This window comes from Pinus tabuliformis, chromosome X (genome assembly GCF_031772625.1).
Source record: "Pinus tabuliformis cultivar Carrire ecotype Pingquan chromosome X, CPIR1, whole genome shotgun sequence".
In the NCBI taxonomy this organism is placed as follows: domain Eukaryota; kingdom Viridiplantae; phylum Streptophyta; class Pinopsida; order Pinales; family Pinaceae; genus Pinus; species Pinus tabuliformis.
The window spans coordinates 457,728,382-457,734,741 of NC_142308.1; positions in this window are offsets into that span (position 1 = coordinate 457,728,382).

Here is a 6,360-nt window from a genome sequence, read left to right on the forward strand (position 1 = left end):
TTCTACAGTCACTTTCTCGACCTTTCCTAATTTGGGAGATGAGTCTTTTGACTCTCCCTTTATCTACCATAGATGCGTAGATTTTTGAAAGAAGGAAAGATCATGGCTAACTTAGAAATACTTTGAGCTTGAAATTTCAGTAGAAGAACATGCCCATATCCTTGGTTAGAAATACCCCAGGAAGCACACTTCTTGGGGTTCAACTAGTTGAAATACTGGCCCAAATTTTGAAAGTGCCATGGCTCACCAATCTAGGCAGTTTCCCTCTAAGATTGGTTCATTGTTCATAAGTGGTCAAAATCCTTTTTATAAGTGCACAAATTCCATGTTGTAGTATGGATTCCTGTGCAGGGTTGTTGTATAGTCATGATGAGGGTGTATTTGAGGAGAGTGAGGGTGTAATTAACTAAGTTGTATGGCATACTGCACTGCAGTTATGTAGGAGAAAGATTGAGAGGGCACATGCATGCCTCCAGCATGCATGCATCAGTCTCATCCACTTCCAGTTTTATAATTACTATGCCAAATTTAGCATTCCAATTTTATAATAAATGTTTTTCTTCTTTTGGAGTTTTACTTCAATATTTAGAAATAGGCTTTTCAATGAGATTTTTTTTTGAAAGTTAGCTCAAGCACATGAGCTAGAGAAACTTCCAGTTAAAGGAGGGCACACTTCCCTAGATAGAATTAGGTTGGGGTTTTGATTTTGGTGCCGAAAGGAATGGGCTAATTTTGTCTCCTCATCTAGCCTTCCTCATATATAAAGAAGGTGGGGTGGAGGTGAATATTTTTGCAAATTTTGTGAGTGTGAGATTGAATTATGTGCTAGTGACTAGCAGGGTATTTTTTGAGCTTTATTAGTGTACTTAGTTTTCCAGATTTAATGAAAGGTAGGTTGCAGGTTTGTCCTATATTTTGAGTATGATGTGTTAGGAGTTTAGTGTATTCAAAATTGATAGTTTTGATAGTCTGAAATTTTTTCTGCTTTAGCTGTTATGATTTTCAAAGTGAAAAATCTCCCTGCCATTCTCTAAATTTTGTTTTTCATGGTATCAGACAATCTCTAAGTCAGCAGGTATAGAAATTCCATTAGGAATGGTACCAAAATATTGGGAAAATTTTGGATCTTCCCTTGGCTCTGATACCCTGAGCTTTAAATTCCTATCACCTGTGACACCATCATCGAACAATGTTTCATTCTCACAAAGGAAACAATCACAAAGACTTGCTTCTCTATCTCCTATCACCACATGCCAAGTTATTAATGAATCATAATTTTCTCGTAAGTGTCTAAAGTTTAGCTTATCTTTATGTTTCTAAAAGTGTGAAGTATTGAGATTCGGCAAGGATTTTGTAATTTTCATTAATATTTTAAAGATTATGTCTATTTTACAGAAAAACGTTGGCAAAATAATTTGATACTATAGACATTTGGGCCAATATTTGTTTTGAATTGGAAAATTTTTTGGGTTGAATTTGTAGAAGCTAGCCAAATGGTGAATATTAACCCCTGAAATTTTCTCAGGGAAGTCAATCCAATAAGGTCATGATTACCCTTTCTAATGGAGGGTCAATCTTTGAGTCAGTTAAGGCCTTAGTTGTGCCAGTCTTATTGAGTTGAGTTGATCCTTTCAAGTAGGTGGTAAGGTCTTAACTTCGTCTTACTAGGGGTTCGGTTGTTTATTTCAGATGGATTTGAAGATCCTAACCTAATGTTACTGGATTGAACCCTTTGCAGTAGTAGCTCAAGCAGTGAAGACCCTTTTAGGACCTTATTAGTTCGATGTGAAGTGGAATTAAAACTTAAGGTTTTAGGAAAAGTGAGGGTGTATCTTCTACATTCCTTTTCTCGACCTTCCCTGATATGGGAGATGAGTCTTTTGACTCTCCCTTTATCTACCATAGATGCATAGATTTTTGAAATAAGGAAAGATCATGACTGACTTAGAAATACATTGAGCTTGAAATTTCAATAGAAGAATATTCCCCTAGGTTAGAAATAATACTTTCAACCTGAAATTTCACTAGAAGAACATGCCTATATCCTAGGTTAGAAATACCCTAGGAAGCACACTTCTTGGGGTTCAACTAGTTGAAATACTGGCCCAAATTTTGAAAGTGTCATGGGACACCAATCTAGGAAGTTTCCTTCTAAGATTGGATTGTTCATAAGTGGTCAAAATCCTTTTTATAAGTGCACAAATTCCGTTTTGTAGTATGGATTCCTATGCAATGTCGTTGTACAATCATGATGAGGGTGTATATGAGGAGAATGAGGGTGAAATTCAATAAGTTGTCTGGCATAATGCGCTGTAGATATGTCGGAGAAATATTGAGAGGGCACAAGCATACCTCCGGCATGCACGCATCGGTCTCATCCACTTCCAGTTTTATAATTACTGTGCCAGACTTAGCATTCCAATTTTATAATAGATGCTTTCTTACTTTTGGAGTTTGACTTCCAGATTTAGAAATAGGCCTTTCAATGAGCTTTTTTGAAAAGTTAGCTCAAGCGTATGAGCTAGAGAAACTTCTAGTTAAAGGAGGACACACTTCCCTGGATAGAATTAGGTTGGGGTTTTACTTTTGGAGCCCACAAGGATGGGCTCTCCTCCTCTAGCCTTCCTTATCTGTAAAGAAGGTGGAGTGGAGGTGAATATTTTTGAAAATTTTGTGAGTGTGATATTGAATTATGTGCTAGTGACTAGCAAGGTATTTTTGAGCTTTAGTAGTGTATTGGTTTTCCATATTTAATGAATGGTAGGTTGCACGTTTGAGAGTTCAACTTTGTACTTTCTGTCCTATATTTTGAGTATGATGTGTTAGGAGTTTAATGTATTCAAAATTGATAGTTTTGATAGTCTGAAGGTTTTTCCATCATAGTCACTTACCTCAGAGGATTTGTTTTAACATCCATAGGGGTTTGAACATTAGTCTTGTCACTTTGAATATTTTTTTAGACCTTTTTTAGCCTCTAGGACATCATTTCATTTCCATATTTCATTACTTTCCAACTTTGATCATTGCAGGTGTTTTTCAACAATGTTTTTGAGGATTTATACATATGATTTTGGTGTTGTATCTGATATACCAACCCTATTTTATTGGCAGAAATTGACCAAACTTTTAGAAGGCTTTATATTGTAATTTTAAGGCAAACAATTGTCAGGTTTTGAAGTTGGGTTTACATTGTAATTTCTTAGAGGAAACTACACTATTTTTTACCCTTACTGTGAGCCTAAAGACCCATTCTTTTACCTATTGCGAGAGGCCTCTAAGGTCTGAGGTCACTTGATTATTTGCAAAAATATTCTAAAGTATTTCAAGCCTTGAAAACTTAACATTTAATTAAAATTTAACTCAAGTCTGAGTTCATCTCTGGAGCTGGTAGTAGGTTCTCTCCTGGGTGTCTCTAGCTTGTTTTGTCCCTGGCTGTGAGAGTCTCTAGATCACTGATATAAAGATATTTTTCAAAGATCTAATATCTGTTTTGAAGGAATAATCATCATTGACATTTTGAGCATCTTGTAAGGCTGATATTCAACATATTTAACAAAAGAAAGTTGCACTAGAATGATCTCTGCTATGAATGTCATCACTTTGTTGGAAGAGAAAAAGCAGTTGAGGTCACATCCTTGGAGAAATTCTGAGCTATATTAAAGAGGATACAATATACCTACTGACCTAAAAACAATTTCTTTGAGGGAATCTTTATTATCCAGTGTGAATTTATTTAGCTACTAATCTTTGGTTGTTGTAGGAAGGTCTTCACTGGTTTCAAGCCATCACTCTTGCAGAGATTCATTACTCATTCTTGAGCTGGGATTTCAAATTTTTAGAGGCTTTTGTCTCCTAAATAGTGAGCAAGCTTGGTTGTCAAATCATCTATATTTGGAGAGTGTGAGCTAAGGAGGATCTGATCTACTCTTTTGAAGTGTTTTTCAAACTGTAATCATAGGTGGACCTATTTGATTCTTGAGGAGACCTTTGTAAAGATACCTCTTATTGTAAAGCTCGTTGGGAGAAGAAGAGCCTTTCGGTCTGTCAAAAGGATTCTTTTTCTTTGTAATTCTCATTAATAAAAAGTAATTTTTTCATCTTGGGGAGCTTGGTGTTGAACAAAAGTGTAACTAGGTTCCATATTTGTAAATGTAATTTTGATCTTTGTACTTGACAAGAAAAAGAAATATTATTTTTGTATATTATTCGAATGAGTTTCTTGCTTATTCATAGGTCTAGGAAAGTCAAAGGATCAAAGTCATGTTAAATATCTCTTCTTGAGCATGAATATGGGTCAACCTAGTGTCAAGTAGCCCTCCAAGACAAGCACCATCCTCCAGTGAAGAAGACTACAAGCAAAACGATGAAGAGAACAATTAAGTCGGCCTCAAAATGAATATTATCATGAAGTCGACTCACATATGGAGACACATCTCTTTGGTGGACATGTCGGCTCAAATACAAGGGCAAACCACTATATATACCCAATCAGGGTCTGCACAAAAAAAGAGAAGACATAATTTTAGATTCCTCTGTAACTTCGGAGGTGTAGGAAGGTACAATCTCGGTGATGATTACAGTCAAGAATCTTAGACAGGTCTACAATATCATATGGTTACAAGAAGGTACATAATCTTGGTGATAAGTACAGTGATCTCACTACAATCTTGGCCTAGTTACAGGGTCATTGTAATACAATCTCGGTATAGTTGCAGTTGACCTCAGTGCAAGGAGAACATGCTAAAATCTCAGTGAAAATCATAATACAAAAATAGATACAATCATAATCTCGACATTCTTGATAGAGAAAGGATCTCAATGTATTATATATATCCTAGACACAACATGTCCTCAGCATTACTGTGAGCATGATAACGGTCATGATCTTAACGAAGATGAAGATTTTGGTATAGCTATATATATACCTCTAAGTGGAGATATCATTGATGTTATAATATTCTCAGTGAAGTAAAAGCAGTGGCACAATAGTGATGAAGGTCTAAATGAAGGAGCAGTCATGGTGCATCAGTGATCTAGATAAAGGAGCAGTCATGGTATAGTAATGATGATGATGATCTCATCAGTGACAAGGAAGAGGATTGGTGTGTTGGTCTTGGAGTGGCCTAGTAGGTCAAAGGCCATGTTTTTGGTATTTGTCAATTGGAATCTCAATAAGAAGAATTTTGTGCCGGTTTTCCTCTCCAAGAGGGAGAGGTTTTGGCCCTGGCATAATGCCAACATATTGTGTTCTTGTTTCTTTGTTTTGATAACTATTTGATGAACTAAAGAATATACACTCTAATAATAATAAGTGAATATTGGAATAAGAATAAAATTGAAACACCTCACAAATAGTTATCATGCTAAGAAGAATCACACACTCTCTCCATCTTAAATTTTGAGTTCAGTCTAGATCCATCAAACTACTTTCTTCTACTTTAGTGTATTCAAAATTGATAGTTTTGATAGCGATGATATTTTTCTTGTAAATTTTGACAAAGTCTAGCAATACCATATATATGATTTTCTTTTTCTCATTTTCTTCTAAAGTGTGCTTAGATCATGAAGAAACTGGTTGTCCATGGGAATGAATATGTTTATGGGAATGAAGATTTCTGGTCTGGAATCTTGTCTTTCATGAACTATTTTGGCTTTTACAAATGTATTTCTGCTTTCTTTCTGTATATTATGCCTTCAAATGTACTTGACGTTACATATGATGTCTAACAACATATGATGTTATTGGTAAGAGTCATCATTAACATGGAGGATTCGAGTTAGGATTTTTTTTTTTTGGAATTGACATCAACTTTTCAAGAAACATGACATCCTCCATAGATCCTTCATTTCCATCAACAATGTGGCTAGCACCATTTTTTATTACATGTGGACATACATGTTCTAACATTTTGGTTGCTTCAACAACATAAACTTTCCTTGCACCAGCTTGTGCATACTAGATTACCAAATTACCACTTCCTGCGCCTATATCCAAAACAATCTTGCCTTGAAAGTGGTGCTTGTTCTCAAATATAGTTGTTTAATAAGCATATATCCTCACATGTCACATTCGAGAAAAAAGTTGTAGGGAATCTCCACAATTCCCTCACTGTCCATGTCTTTCCTCGTACCAAATCACTAACATTTGTGCATAGCCTTTACTAAATAGCAGAGCTTTTTTCTCTTAGAACATCTCATAATTATAATTAACAATTGCCTCAATATGTTGCTTATCAACAAAATTTGCCTCATGAGAAGGTGTCTCATCTCGAGGATGAATTTTCTCATCAATAGGCCATTTTGAGAGAATTTATAAAGAAGATGATAGAATAAATTTAAGAGAGATAGTTAAATATGACT